Source organism: Dreissena polymorpha, chromosome 7, assembly GCF_020536995.1.
Source record: "Dreissena polymorpha isolate Duluth1 chromosome 7, UMN_Dpol_1.0, whole genome shotgun sequence".
NCBI classification, from domain to species: Eukaryota; Metazoa; Mollusca; class Bivalvia; order Myida; family Dreissenidae; genus Dreissena; species Dreissena polymorpha.
In genome coordinates, this window is record NC_068361.1 from 16,031,058 (window position 1) to 16,048,557 (window position 17,500).

The 17,500-nt window shown below is 34.1% G+C and overlaps 1 long non-coding RNA gene across 1 annotated transcript; it reads left to right on the top strand.

Annotated features, from left to right (window-relative positions):
- Positions 1-683: 683 nt before the first annotated feature.
- On the top strand, positions 684-5,169 carry LOC127840089 (uncharacterized). The gene is made up of 3 exons (XR_008030392.1): positions 684-1,414; positions 2,764-2,899; positions 4,857-5,169. It is a non-coding gene; the product is annotated as an uncharacterized LOC127840089 (long non-coding RNA).
- The last annotated feature ends 12,331 nt before the right edge of the window (positions 5,170-17,500 follow it).

Genomic DNA, 17,500 nt, shown 5'->3' on the forward strand with positions numbered 1-17,500 from the left:
ACTTTGGCATGTATTTTTAATTAACCTTTCCAAACGGACTATTTGCATAAAAAGCTGGGAGTCAATAGTGTTGTTTTTAGGCACGCACATGACATCACACTCGAAATCATTTGAAAACATTAGAAAACATTTACATAACATTATAAAAAGGGCTTTTTTTCTTAAATAATTCTAAATGCTAAAGGATACAATAATTATTAAATACATAATATCTGATAACTGTGTTCAGTAATTATAAAACACATAATTCCAATATAACGTTGATTCAATAAAAAAAAACGTTCTAACTATATTCACTCATGTATCATGATATTTTTAAATATTTTTCACCAAAAATTATTAAAAAGTTCCAAGTTGAATCTGTGTATTAGTTCTACCTTATCAACTAGTCAAGCACATAAACCTCTAAGAGGTTCACGGGATTAACCAAGAAGTTATTTACAATAAATGTGAAGCAAAATGAGGAGTGTGAAATTTGTTAATTTTTTCGGAACATTGTCAAAGTGCATTTATTTACAGCTTTCCGGTACATCGGATGCTTTGAGGACAGTGTTGCCCGTTTCTTGCCTGTCATGCTCCCACTGTCATGGTCAAACTCGCCGTTGGAGTGCGCCGCTCGCTGCCATGGTTACCTTTATAGCGGCACACAGGTCAGAAAACAATAGTATTCAAATCGGTAACCCGAAAAAAAATCCGCGGGTCAAAAAAAAATACCCGCGGATCCGCATCAATGTATCTGCGAACGATATCGGTTTGGTCGCTAGTTGCGAGGTTGAATATTATATGTTTAAAGCGTAGATAGATTAAAACAAGTACCATACAAAAATATATTGCAATTCCTAATATTCATAAATAAGTAGAAGTGACGCACACAAAGCATTAATGCCGAGTATTATTTGATATTCAAATCCAAACATTGCGACGTTCTGATTCGGAACTTGTATATTAAAGAAGATCAACTTCATCGTCAAATAGTATATTTTGGTTTCTCCCCTCAAAGTTAATGAATCGTTATTTTTGCTTTTCGAGTTATTGCTTCTGTATCTTTTATCGCTGTTTTAAGTAAATGATTCAATGAATGAAAAGGAAAATGTATTTCGATGCATTCGAGCTTAAATAAATAGGTTTTAACTAAGTAAATGATTTTTTAAATATTGATATTCTTGATATGCAATAATGGCATGTGCTTATTACATTCTATATGTAATAACATTCTATATAATAACATTAATAACATTCTATATAATCTTACATAACAAACAGTTTAATATTTAATGCGCTAAAACATGGTATGAAAATTAATGTAGTTATATTTGTCACGTTATGCCGGATTCCGAATGTAACATGGCCTGTCCTGGGGACGAAAGTCAGACATGCGGAGGCCGCTGGCGAAATAGCGTCTACAGCAGCAGGGGTAACATTTTGTACTTTGGTTAAACGCCCCTCCGCTAAAAGGTAGTGGGGTGTACAAGAATCACCATGGTCTGTTTGTATGTAAACATAAACTTGTCCGACGCAACACCCCTACACTTTTCCTTTTGTTATAACATAAATGTTATGCCTTGCTAGAAGAAGTACTCTTTCGCTTAATACATCAATTCAAACTCTCAATAATGTCCTTATCATATTAAGTTGTTAATTAACAATTGTTCTTATACTTCCTTAAAGCAACTGTCAACCACGACGACAAAGAAAAGAAAAGTTTTGAAATATCGTATATTTTACAATTATTAGTTTAAATTCATTAAAATATTACAACTGGTATATTACATTACTTGAAAGTTGTTAAGTTTTAATCTTTTCAGTATATTCGGTAATACATTTTACTGGGTATGTCTACCAGGTAACTACTATTGATATTCTTGATATGCAATAATGGCATGTGCGTATTACGTTCAGAAATGTTGTGCATATCTTATAAGTAGTTATATGTTGTTCAGTATTCTATTGATAATATCATGTAAATTAATCGAACTAATATAATTAATAACATTCTATATAATCTTACATAACAAACAGTTTAATATTTAATGCGCTAAAACATGGTATGAAAATAAATGTAGTTATATTTGTCACGTTATGGTAGGAATTTGTAGGTGGAATATTTTGGTTAGCATTTAGATCTAGAGGTGAACAGATGGAAAAAGACACAATCATGTAGCATCACAACGTATTTGTACAACTGAAAATATTAGTTATGTCAGACATTAAACTGGATTAGATACTGATATATGGTATTGTTGAATATTTTATCCCACATTATGCAGAGAAATTAACATTAGTAGAGAGGGACGGACTTGTCCCATGTGCGACACGGGAAAATGGTAGTTAATGCCAATCTCGTCATCATGGCAATACGCGCATGACGAGATATTGAATGATAGGCTACACACCAGTAATTTAAGAGTAATGAACATTGGTATAACTATGTGTCGTCCTTTAACTATGAACGATTACGTGACATATTTGAATTACCGTATACCATATCTGACCCGACCCGACCCGAATTTTGTTGGGAATTTCAATTTTCACCCGCCGTCCCGAAAAGACGCATATTTTGACCCTTGAGAGCTGAATCAACAGAGAAGTCAATCTTTTGGTACCTTAAATCGGAGTAACAACAAGGCCGATAATTGGATAGAATAAAACAAAGAAGTGCGAAAGAGTCTTCGTTGATTTGTATGGGCAATTAAACAAAATCAATTGTAAAATGGATATATATATATATATATATATATATATATGTGTGTGTGTTGTTTTTAGTACGGCGAAGAGTGTTTCTGTGGACACTATCTGAACGCCATGAAAAGGCCGGATTTCGAATGTAACATGGCCTGTCCTGGGGACGAAAGTCAGACATGCGGAGGCCGCTGGCGAAATAGCGTCTACAGCAGCAGGGGTAACATTTTGTACTTTGGTTAAACGCCCCTCCGCTAAAACGTAGTGGGGGTATACAAGAATCACCATGGTCTGTTTGTATGTAAACATAAACTTGTCCGACGCAACACCCCTACACTTTTCCTTTTGTTATAACATAAATGTTATGCCTTGCTAGAAGAAGTACTCTTTCGCTTAATACATCAATTTAAACTCTCAATAATGCCTTTATCATATTAAGTTGTTAATAAAAAATTGTTCTTATACTTCTTTAAAGCAACCGTCAACCACGACGACAAAGAAAAGAAAAGTTTTTAAATATCGCATTTTTTTTACAATTATAAGTTTAAATTCATAATAATATTACAACTGGTATATTTCATTACTTGAAAGTTGTTAAGTTTTAATCATTTCAGTATATTCGGTAATACATTTTACTGGGTATGTCTACCAGGTAACTACCAGTTAACTATAAATAACGCCAGTAGATTGATCATCATCGTCACGTGGTAAACCCAGGAATGCAAATTGTGCATGCGTAGTGAATTGTATATATTTAATATATATAAAATGATCAATCTACTTGCGTTATTTATAGTGTGAATATCGCTATGTCACATATTTACTTTCGATTTCACATCGCGAAATTTTATTACCGAATATACTGAATACATGAACTTTTTTGCAAGTAATGTAATATACCAGTTGTGAAATTTTAGTCAACATAAACTAATAATTGTAAAAAATACGGTATTTTATAACTTTTCTTTTTCGTCATTCGTGGTTGACAGTCCCTTTAATAGTTGAATTAATTATGCTGCTGTTTCAAATACGAGTTTGTATTACACCATTGTAACATTTTATACACAAAACGACATACGGACGGTGTCAGGTGTTGTTCGTCAATTCTCTGAAGAGCCCTAACTGTATCAGCCATGACTTTTAATTTATTCAATACCTTTATCTGTGAGTACAATAAGGAGGTCACATTTTGTTCAATAACATTTTTTGGTCTTTAATTATTACGTTTTTTGTATCGCCTTTTCCGTGTATTGGTGGCAAATGGTATTCAATTGCTGAAATAGTCATGTGTCCAGATGTAGGCATGGTATTTCTTCATTTCCTATTTCCAGGTGTTCAGCAGTACGATAGTATTTTGTACAACTTTCAAACCATATCTATTTTCTTATTCATGAAACAACACTAAAATGAGCTTAATTTGTTACATCAGGTTAAACATATCAGCAACAATTGTTATGTGTTTTCCTTTTTTGCTCATGCGTGCAATTCACAGGATGAGGGTTTAGAACCGCGTTTTGTTCGTCGTTAGTCGTCCATCGTCTGTAAAAATATTATGTTTTTAAATGTCACTGAGACCGCAAGGGTCAGGTTTAAATATTTGGTATTTATTATACATTTATTCAAATCATGCCCTTCTGGTAAAAAACTGGCCACACCACAAGGCCACATGATTTATTTAGGCTTATATAGTAAATAACTTAAATATCTTCTTTTCTCAAAAAAGTCCCAAAGCTTTGGTATTTGTATACAATATCTTATATAAGTCATGTACAAAGTTTGTTCCGACAATGCCCCTGAAATCAAAACTGGCTACGCTCCAGGGGTCACGTGATTTCTGTTGTAAAGTACTTTATAAAATCTTCTTCTGAAACAACATGTCCCTGAGTTTTGCTTTTTCGAAAATTCCGATAGCGGTCATACGCAAAGTGTTTTCTAAATATGCCCATGCTGCCAATACTGGTCCCATGGACCCAAATGATGTAAACAGACTTGTGTCGTAAATTACTTCTCCTTGAGCGCGCATATATTTCCATGTATGCATTTTATCGTAATACAAATATTACAAGCAAAGCAATTTCGATGCGATAACACATTTGTGTTTATTACTGTATGAATGTTGAGCAACAAATCCAGAGTTTTACTCTGTTAACGAACATACCACATTCTTTCTTTTACAGCCGAGAACATGTCATAAAAAAGAAAATCCTTGTTCGGAATCAACAATGTGTGAGCTGATACGAACAGCCGGGAACAGCCGGAAGGATACTCTTCGCTTTTTTAAAACTATTTACTTTCGTGTTTTTTTATAGAACATTATTGAATATCCATTTACTAACTGCTTGATTACAGAGAAAAATATTGTTGTTTTTTGCTAAGCAGTTTAATGATGTTTTTTCGTGAAAAACATTTTTACTTAGACAGATTGACCTGACTTAAATGACACTTTTATAATACAAAGGAATGAATGTTATAAGTATGGAAATGATAACAAAGAACGATTCGTCTATGTTTATGTATTTTCACAATAAAAGCTGTGTTCTGCAAATCAGCGTGTCATTGTTTATTACGCACTCACAATAATATTTTTTTTCTAAAACAAGTATCTAGAAAAGAATAAAAACAATAACGACAGCAAATCGCATAATACATAACACTCCAGATACAAAAATATCACATTAATTATCTGTAATGACACCATTATGACATATTTCGGAAGTTTATCAGACACAATAGAACATTGAAAGTAAATGTCCTCACCGTATAATTTCGGTTTAGACCACCAAAATGTTAATTGCAAATTGCAACAAATAACTATCAGTTAGTTGACGCAAATCGTGACCCGATTATTCCAGAGCGATACCAAGGGCTGTGTGGTTAGGATCTTAGGATGAAACACATCAGACAGCTCAAATTTAGCTACATTTGCACTCATTAGTTATTAACGTCACTAAGCAAACTCATTGCGAAATTACTTATTTGATATTGAATACACGTTGACAAGAGTCTTCCTGAAACAAACGTATGCCACAAAATGCTATTAACTACTTACTTGTACTTCGAATGACAAACAAATCCTTCTTCCAGATCAAACGCATCTAAACGAAACTGTTTAAAAACAGACCAATGTGTGTTTTCGCGCTAAGCAATATCTAGAAACCCTCTTCAGAGTCAATCAAAGTGTGACCGTTCCCGTTCAACATAAGTTCACCTCACCAGACGACATATAGTAGATTCAAGGCAGACACATGAATAGCGTAGCCATACCGTTGGTGCAGCTGATGTTTTAGTTCATTAGTTAAAGCAAAATAAAATCTATAAATGACTTATTTAGTGTCTTGATGTTTCAAAGTTTCAAAACATGTTCACATGGCACATGTTACATACCAACTGACGAACATAAAACCACACAATGAACAACGTGATTGCAGGTGCACGCATTTCTTAAATCTTAACCAATGTCTTGAAGTTCGATAGGGCGGTTGTTGGTATCTTGTATTAATATATCAAGAGTTGTTGTTTAGTTATAATATCATTATCTGTGTGTCTCTTACGATGATGAAGTAGAGGAAAACATAATCTAATAAAGTAATAGATGGCTGAAATAGTTGTTAGTGAACACTGAACGTCTAGTAATAATAGACTACTACATTTTAACGACTGACATTTTTATACAGGCCAACACGACATAGCGCTCACGTGAGCATAGCGCTCAAATGACGTTAACGGTCAGCCTGGCCACCCCCGTACGAAAATCAGTCTTTATTACACCTGAGTATAGCGGTCACTTGCCGTAAGCGGTAAGCGGCCAGTATGATTACGCCGAAAGCGATTTTTCACGTGAATCTAACGTTGAAGCGGCTATTGTGTCGTCGCAGAATCTGATATACTAAATTCGGCCCACTGTTATAAAACTAATAACAGGGTTTGAGAAGGTTTGTTTTACTTGGATAATTACGGAGAAATCTTCAAAATAAATTATAGCAGATTATGTAACACGTTTGAATGAATTATCGCTTAATAAATGATTGTAATTGGTACTTCACAACGTAATAATAACGTAATATTTTTGTATAACATTCCGGATCATTCTTAAAGAGAGCGAACACGTCCATTTTACATACAATGAAAATAAACGAAAACATTGGGCTTGAAACGAGGAAGAACTCAAGTGTGTGAAGCTGTTTGAGTCTTGAATGAATCTACACATTATATTTAAACAAGCGAAATAACACTCCTGACTAAGAAAACTGTTGGTTCTTTAATGTATGATCATTGTTCGATATTGGTATAACAATAAAGCGTTTGTAACGGTTGTCCTCGATAATTTGGACGTTTCATTGAGTACTAACAAAGCGTTGATGTTACCCCGAACAATACTATAGAACATACCCCGAATATGAATAACATGGCAGTCAAGGGCGAGTAACTGTGTCAAGTCTAAAATTCACTATAAATACGAGTTGTCTCCCATTTTCCATAAGATAATATGATGAAACTGAAAATAATGATGACGAAAAATAGAAAATGTTTCTAATTCATAGAAACTTTTAACATATTAACCTGATGCACACGAAAAACATTTTACACACTACTAACATGCTTTTCATATAATTTAAATGAACAATATCCATATTAAATAATTATTTAATGAAAAAGACTATTTAGTTAGTGTTCCTGTTTGAAAATAAACCACTTAAAAAAATTAAGAACAAAAAAATCAACTTATACCATTTTGAATACACTATTAACTTAAATGTGTGTACTTAATTTAAGATAAATTAAACATTTATACAGTGTAACAATATATAGAGGATATTTGTTGGATTCGGTGGATTATCGATTTTAATTCACGAGTGATCATAGAAAATATATATATATTCTATGATCACGAGTGCATTAAAACCGATATTCCACCGAATCCAACAAATTTTCTTTTTATTTTATGCTTTTTTCACAGTTTATATAGATTGTCAACGAGTTTAACTAAAGAATTTCGCTGGAATAATGACGTCATTTCGTCAAAAAATGACGTCATTTCACAGTAAACAATGAAAATTATCGATAATTTTCACTGATAGTTTTCACTGTTTGAAACAGTGAAATAATCAGTTTTAATTCACTGATATTTCTCTATAAACCACTGGAAAGCATAAAATAAATTGATTTATTTGAATTTGTAAACAAGTTTTCTCAAAGATATTGCAAAACTAAAATGGAAATAGCTATTTTAACTTGGTAGAGCAAGGTTTGCAAAATGACAATTTAATGATTTCAGAACATAATGGGGAAAACTATATTATGTATATGTCTTGAAAAATGTTTATTTAACCATGGTTACATGCAGGGAATAACTTTTTAATGAATGCAAACATAGAATTTACAATATATGGAATAAAACAAATAACTTAGTGACACGTATATACACACTTATAAGCGAAACTGAGCTTGGTAGATGGCATGCAACCATTAGAGGATAATAACACCAAACATAAAAATCTGAAAATTGAAGCAATATATATACATATATTAAATACTCGGCAATCTGTTCGATTGCTATTCGCTTAACCGGTCTGGTTGTCGGCATTGGCACACGGTTCAGTTGGGTGGAAGACTCTCCTGCCTAGAGGGAGTCGGAAAAGCAATTCTGCTAGAACTCGATACATGCAAACTAGGTGAACTCATTGGCTGACTGTCCGTGACTGCGGGGGAGATGGAACTTAGAGAACTGGGCTGTGACAGAATTAATTCATGGCAGGAGTACTGACGTTAGTCGCTGAGCCTGGATTAACAGCAGTATGAGTATAAATATTAATTTTATGTGGACTCCTGTAAAGTTGTTCAACGGAATCAGAACTTGAACATCAGCCACTATCACTACCAAAAACTTGTGACAATGCCTTAAGTGCGTTTTGACCTTGCGGACAGTTTCCGGTGCCTGTTCAGGTCCTGGGACGGCAACAAACGAAAACGACATGTTCCTGTGAATAGTTGAAATATGTCCCTTGCCGTTCCTTGTCTGTACTCTGTTCACAGGCTGCTCTTCATAATGGACATCTAGAACCACGTATGTTTTTTTCCAATTCATCAGCCAATTAATGTCTGCCTGTCAGATTTCTTCCAGAACAGGTACACGATCATTAACGCATATCTGATTCTTTGTAATTTTACTATCAGACAGAGATTTGTTTTGTGCTTTACCTTTTTGGCGCAATCACCGGCAACTTAGTATGCACATGTGAGGCGTTCATGCAATTTTGCAATGTATGCAGAGTGCAATGTCTATCCTTCATTTCCTAGAGTTGTGCCTTGATTGCAACCTACACATTAAACATGTTGTGAATATCCAGTTGAACTGCTCTTAGAATCATTGTCTGTCTGTTCTAATGCAGAAATGTATTATTTCCCATTTTAATAGCTTTATCACACAGAGAACCCAACATGTGGATCAAGGTACTGTTGAACTTCTCGGCTGAATGATTACCAACGAGATGAAAATGTGTGGTCCGGGTCTTCCGAACGTTTGCTAGGTTACAGAGTGCTTTGATGACCTCACTCTCATAATATATGCATTAATCATATTGGTGTTGATCAGGGAATTAATTATGATCAAACAAGGCTTTGGTAGTTGGGCTTCTGATTAAATGATATCAAGTTAAAATATCTCCCAATCGCATTTTGCGAACGGATCTTCAGGTTTAGACCTGTACTACAATTATGTTTTCATTAAAATAAGGTCAAATAGGATTGTATGTATACAATGGCCAGTCGCTATACAAAGGCAGGTATTATGGACCACTGTCATGACAAACTTTAAACATATTTTTTTTCATAGACTCGGTGTAGTGTTTTCCTGTTTGGTGGGTATGTTTCTTAAAGTTGAGTGGACGCTTAACATAGAATAAAATGTATATGGCTAATGTGTGTTACATATACCTCTTTTCATGGTTACATTTATCTAGTGAAAATGATTTATGAAACAAAGTGTTAAGTCAAACATTGAAATGAAACTTAAATAAATGAACATATGAAAATATAATATCATTTGATCTGTTTCAACGTTGCCTTATGTGTTGATTGGGAAGTTATACATCGTTTCACTCGTCGTAGAATACATTGACCGCTTTTAGTTTCATTCAAGAACATTCAACGTATTTATTTTATTGCTGAAGGGCTCAGTTAAACCACGAAATAAATTATCCAGCTTTGATTTATAAAAACTTTGTTCTCCAGAGTCTCGTCCATTTGATTCAAATTTGAATATTCTGGATACACAATATTTAAAATATTATTGTATTTACATTTTCATGGATGTCGCTATTTTTAATAAAACGATCATGTGACTTCAAATCACATGGCGTTGGGCGGAATACTCCGAGCCCAACGCAGAGGTGAATGTAATGTAACCGACGTGAAAGAGATTCTTATTGTCAAAATGAACTAATTCAAATTAGAATGTAATTAAATGGGAAACCTTCAACATTCGGGAAAAAAATCCAGTCAACATTTTGAACACCCAGAGGGAACCCCATAACCATACATTTTCATAAACAACCTAAGCCTTTAAAGGGGCCTTTTCACAGATTTTGGCATTTTTTAACTTATTCATTAAATGCGTTATATTGATAAATGTAAACATTGGATCGTAAAAGCTTAAGTAAAAAACCAAGAATAAAATTTAAAAAAGGAAAAGAACATTGCCCGGAGCAGGATTCGAACCAGTGACCCCTGGAGTCCTGCCAGAGTCCTGAAGTAAAAACGCTTTAGCCTACTGAGCTATTCCGCCGAGTACATATGCTTCACGTATTTTATACCTTATATAAGCAATCTTCTTAGTTCCACAAAATTTAACGTCAAAAACAGAACTCTCCAAATTATTCAATCGTTTCGCGTTGCAGCGCTTTATAATTTTTAGGTTTTAAAATCGTCAAAAGATGCATATAAGGGCTATATTAGACCACGGTAAATGTTCATTATTACTGTTTCCTCACAAATATCATAACTAAAACGAAAATTTGCGAATCTGAAACAACTTTTTTCAATTTTGTCAATTTACCAAAGCATGAAAAGATCCCTTTAAGAAATTAAAAGGTACCTCATGCGATATGTAAAAAAAAATCAAAGTTAATTGTCTTAAGACATAACAGTGGTTTCTTAGTAAACGTCATTGCTTTCTCTGCACACAGGTCGAGAACTGAAAACAGGTCTTACAGTAAATCAAGGTTTACAGAATTTTTCACCGAGGTTTGCTTCATTTCTTTAAAACAAACTTAAATAAAATGGATAAGGCAGTTGATATCAGGAATTATTAATTCTAGGCGTTGAATTTGCACCATTTTTTCAAAGCCAATATATATCATCTTGACAAGTGCGAGTAGCATTAGTTTCCATAAGTAAGATTGATTAATGTCGTATTAGCAATGTGACATATGAATTATATCTCGTTCATATGTAAAATAATGGAAGATTTCGGTACCCGCTCCGCGTAACTGACAGAAAACCTCGGAAATAAATCGATGTTTTGTGTAAGAAACAAGTGAATTGATGCTAGGTTATTATTTTTATAAAAGCATCGATAAAAGCCATCGTAGAAGTGTTATTTATTACTGATACCACCATTGCAAGTTGTAACTTGTGTGATGTCGGTCCCCGGGCGAGCGTAAGTTATTGGCAGCTTCATTATGCTATCTGACCGAAATCCCCCTTATAGAACTTAAATTTATTTCAAAAAAATGACGAAACCATTTTGGTTTTGCACTTTAAATAATAATAATATATAAATGTCCTATAAGCAATGTTTAATACTATTAATATCCACTTTATATGTAATAACATGGGGAAAAGCATATATAACTTTTCAAAATATCAGTTATAAAACGCTATTTCGCGTCAGACACATGTAAAACAACGTTGTGTTGATAGTTTCATAAATGACATTGGTAAATATCGTTGTTGAAGTGTTATGTATTACTAGTTAACATAAAAATCTGAGAAATGTGCTTGGAAAAACAGTTGGTTGGTATTTTTTATGCATGACTTCTTTTTATGTTTTTGGTATCTACATATAAAAATTATACTAAGGGAGTGCACATAATATGTGTCCTCACACGCCTTAATATGAGTGTATTTCTTCACCATCAAAATATATCGTATGTTAATATTAGATGTACACGCAGTTTTCTTTCGACACATTTAAATCACACTTTCATAGCCGCGTCATGCGAAAATGGGTCTTATGCATTTAGGCCAGTGTATCTAAAGCCCAACCTGTGCATTTGCGCAGTCAGGTCAGAGGCGATGCTGTTCGCTATAAAATCCCTCTATGTGTTATGGTCTCATTATGTATCTCCTGACCAAACTGAGTGATACACAGCCTGAGTGGGCTATATATATGATGGGTGCATGAGACCCATTTTCGCATGACGAGGTTAATTAACAATCTCATTTCGAATGGTAAACGGCACATTTAAGCACGCTTGTAAATAATGACAGCCTATCCAGGCGTTCGGGAACGATTTCCAGACGTGCTCACAGAGTACGGAATGCATATGTGGTTGTATAATTAAACGATTTTCCTCTTATCGTGACACTACACTATTTCGGTAACGTTTGTTTTCTCATCTTAAAGGCAAAACTGTGTTTATCGATGGTCAATTATATATTCCTCGGACAAGTGAACGAGTACTGACCCTGAAATTCTGCGAGATGGATTTTAACGCGTAATTTTAACTGGGCCACAATTTGTGTCGTTTGAACATACAGAGAGTAGTCCGGAATTCCTTACACTGAACAGTGCTACAACCTTTAGGCTGAGCACAGACACAGTGATGGAGCCAAAGTTCAGTGATTTTATTTCTATTCAGCCTATGAAATATTTGAATATATTCATGCGTGTCTGCTGGCGTTATGTAAAAGTCATTTAAGGTGAAAAGCTGGGTAAAACAGCTTCGCCGAAAAAGCGCATTAGTGCTCTATACCTATATTTATGTCAGAGTTGTTGACACCGTGTGAACTGCTAGGGTAACAAGCTATGTATCAACAACAAAGTACGGGTCAACAGGGCTATCTTTATGACTACCTAATTTGTGAGTAAAAAGTATTGCTCGCATATTTTTATTTCATTATCTTATTGTATATTTTGAATTTGTATATGGTGTCAAAATCAAAAGTTTAGTACAGAGATTTTCCATCATGAAATTATATTCTTAGTGAAATAGGTATTCGATATTCCGACAATATTCATTAAACATGATGTTGATCGCAAATTTTCATTATATTCAGTTCTCATTACCGTTTTCATCATACTTTCTATGCTTTCAGAACGTCAAAAAAGAGCCATGTTGTTGTCATTTTTTTCTAATTATCTCTATAAAATACATAGGATGATAGAAAGTGCACACACATCTCGACCCGTGCGTCAAGACACACTCTTTATAAATGTGAATGGCTTGTGTGCGTTTCAAACATGCGATTAATTTTAAAATATGAGTTGCGTCTCATTTTTTTGAAAAATGAGGTCAGAAATTTGACCTGCAAATTTGAGTACAACCATTCCATATCTCCATATTAACTACTGATGTTGAATTACCATATTTGATATCATTTCACGGTCTTTAGGCCAGAGTTTTTTAATAAATAGATTTTCGGACCCGCCGACTCTTATTTTTGACGAAACCAAAAAAAAAAAAATTATATAATTTCAATCTCGGATTTTTTTTTCGGGTGCCAAAAGCCGGGTTTTAGACACAAAACGCGTGTCGGGTTTTAGAGAAGTAATTTATTTAAAGCGTTTACCGATATCGCGTGTAAATGTATCATAAGCGCTTCTGTAACATCGATCATTTTTACTGAAAACATTCAAAATGGTGGCGAGACCCCGATGACTTTATACTGGTTTGGACTTATTATTTACCAGGATGCTAAAACAACAAAACAATTTATCAAAGCCACTAGTGACCAATCAATTGGCGATGTTGTGCGCAAACATGTTAATGAACACGACGAAATCGCTTCACTTGAAGCGTCTAAGACAATGATTGACACAGATAAGGTTAAGTGTGACCCATCTATGCCAGTGAATGTTTTGGTCGAGAGCGAATTGAAATGCATACATGCTATTTTAAAGTACCAAACCCCACAGGATCGTAGTATTATAAAAGAAAATGCATTTGATGCCCTAATGGCTATGAGGAGGAATTACTGCTACCTTCCATCCGCCAGGTAAACCATTTGTAAATTATTTAAGAAATTTTACAATTTAATATATGCAATATATTCATTATTTGGCAAACCTGTCATTGCAATTAGCAGGCTGACCAAAAATAATGATTTTATTTATTTTTTATATTAACCCTTTCAGTGTGAGAACCGAATTTGAAGGCCTTTGCAAACAGTTTTGGATCCAGATGAGACGCCACAGAACGTGGCGTCTTATCAGGATCAAAACTGTTTGCTATATTGATAGTATTCTTTGAAAAAAAATCAAAGAAAATGCTAATAAATTGTTGCAATTCAGCAGACGCCATTTTAGCAGACCACAAATTTCCAAGCATGCAAAGGGTTAATTGCTTTATAATTGATAAAATACAAATCTGTTTTGATAGTCTTGGCAAGGTGGTATATGTGACTTTTATAGTGACTTTTAAAAGATCTGTTTTTCATCAAAATGTAACATTGAAGGACATACTGTAGCCACTTTTTTCAAGGTGCAATGTATTAAAAATGTGTTATTCTATCTCTACATAATTCCTCTTTGCTATAAGATTGTAGTGGGAAACTTGTACAGCTTTGTGTTTTACAATTTTAAATATTAAACCATCACAAGCTTAATCTTGTTAATTTTGTAACTAATAGATTTTGGTTTGTATTTTCTTTTAATACTCGAGCAACACTTGGCGTGTTTCATTTTTGAATTACATATAAAAGATGTTGATTTAATAGAGGAATATTAAAGTGCCTAGGCAGTGACATGGGGGATTGGACGACAGATTAAGATTTTTTTAATTTGAAGATTGACTTTGCCAGAGTTTTTTTTAATTCAGATGTTCATTTTGTCTTAAAAGGAATTACTTGCAAAAGACATATTTGCGTGTTTGTGCATTTTCATTTGTAACAGAAACTGTTTCGGATAAAAGAAAATTATGCAACTATAATTATATTCGTATGAATGAAATACAGGTCCTTTAATAAATGTGTTTATTGCTAAAGATTTGTATGAGAATGTTTAGAACATAATAAATTTCATTGACATTTATTATTTTGGTCATGAAATATACAAAGAACTTTATACTATAACATTTTTAGCATAGTGCATTTTTGGTCACCATCTTTTTTCTTTTTTTTTTCCGTCCTCCTACTGGACATGTTTTGGAAAAAAATCCGAAAATCTTTTAATTAAAAAACTCTGGCCTTATTAACATTCATTCACAAAGAGATTTAACTGATACTGGCTATCTAACATAGGCCCATAATTCTATGCTGCAGTTCGCTGAATTATTCCCTTATTTTTTGTACGTCGCAGATTCAGATTGCGTGCAACAACCCCTTCCTGTAGCTGACATGCAGACCTAGCATGAGGTTGCATTTAGTTGGGTCAATTTTACGGTCACTGCTGCTAAAATAGCTATAAAGTTTGCGTTTAATAGCTTCAGTAAGGATAGAAATATTGTGCTGCAATTTTGATTTTTAGTATGTTACAGACTGTTCAAGCGAGGTATTGTATTTTAGTCATGGTGGGATCAGGTTACTCTTACTAAAAATAGAAAGAAAAACGTTCCGCTCGATAACTCTTGTTTAGGTAGTTGAATTGTAAGGTAGTTTTGTTTGCGGGAGGCTGACACGCAGACCTAGTGTGGGGTTGCAGTTGGGTATATGTGATTGTAACTTAAAATAGAAATGATGACTTCTGCTCAATAACAAGCGCGTGGGATGTATTATAGTTTTATTGTGTGTGTAGGTAGCTCACATTCTGAACGTGCTTCTACGCGTAATTAAACTAAATTACACTTATTAGTAAACATAAGTATAGTTATTAGTAAACTAAAGTATACTTATTAGTAAATATTTTAAAATTTAGTCTCTCGGAATTTATTTTTGCTTTAATTTATAAATGTTGAAAGTCTTGCGTGTCTCTCTCCGTCATAAAATACCGTTTTACCATTCGTGCCGTGTTATTCAGTAATTCATCCATGCCGGCTGGAAAATGTATGCTCGAAACAAATTGCTTGTTGTAAATGTCTTCAATTGTCTCTTTTGACCTAGTGGCATGGGTCTTGTGCATGACACGTTGTCCGCGTATGCTTGTAACTTCTGTGAAGTTACTAGAATTTCAATCAATTCTTGACAAACTTACTTTTATTATCTTTAAAAGCGTTCAGTGCTGATTTCTTACAGATTTCTTACTTTTGACATGAGACCTCAAGTTCTATTCTTGATATTGAACCAAAGGGACTGCTCGTGTGCACGACCCTCGCATATTTACTTAATGCTTATTAATGCCTGGTGGAAATAATTGCATCTTTACTAACTGCTTTGTGTGTTTAGTAGTGTAGTACACGTTAACTGAGTGCATCGAAATTATATTACCAAAGTCGCTCGCAGAAGCTACGTGATTGCACGTGAAAGTTCAGGATACGACAACCTAATATATTGCATCTCGGAAAATCGTCTCATACAAATGACAAGCAGGAAAGGTGTAACACAGCAAAAAACCAGCCTTAAGGATGGTGTAACCAGGGCATAACCACAAGGCCACAGCTCTTCATAACGATCTTCTTCTGCCTGGTGTATGATTTTTTTGTTAAATATTAACGCAGGAATAGCCGCTTTGTTTAAGTTAATCAGTCAGCCAATCAAACCACAAACAATTTTATACATGCAGATGACCTATGTTCATAGACTTTTAATCGGATCTTTAAGGCAAGTTAAAAGTGTTCAGTTGCACGATTTTAAAGCACGTTTTAATTTGGGTTTTGTATTTTTTACATTCGAAAGTGAGAGTAAATGAAACATCGTCGTCTTTGTTGTTTTAATTTCGACTTTTCATCAAATAGTTTGAGCTGTACTTCTCACCAAAACTATGTATCTGCGTCAGTATATGTAAGCGTGCAGCCTCTCTATTTCACTGTTTCTACTTTAAATGTTTTCGGGGTCATACGTGATGTACCTTACCAAGCTCCATAACTATGATATTTAATTTAGCAGAATTATGCCCATTTATGTCCTTATGATTTTGTTTTGATAAATATGCAATATCTCCGTATCACTGTTTCTACTATAGGTATTAAATTGAAAATATACACGTCCTCTCGGGGTTATTGTGTGAGTCATTGCCCATTTTCCAAAGCTCTGAGAAAACATTAAGCATAGGTACAGAGTTTGTCGATTTGTGCATTTGGTCATGGTACAAGTGCAATATCAACCTGTTTTAAATTAAAACTTCAAACATGTTATGGGTCATTGAGAGAGGTCATGACTAAGTTCAATAACTCTGAACTTTAAGGTTGTTACTACTCCAAATCTCGTTGCATAGTGGTTCAGGGTATGCATGAACATAACATCTTTAACATTTACAATCTTTATCGCTTTATGATAACACAATTTTACGTATCAAAGTCAGGTTAAGGTGTTCGTACACATTGAAAGTCAGGTTGAATTTTGTATGCAACAAGTCCATATCACTGCCACTACTTTAGATTTTCTATGGAAACCTCACACATATCCTTTGGGATCATAATGTAATGTCACTCAAGAATTCCCATTACTATGACCTTCACTTTAGAAGAGAATTGTGCCCCTGTCGTATTTACAAAATTCGGGTTAGCTT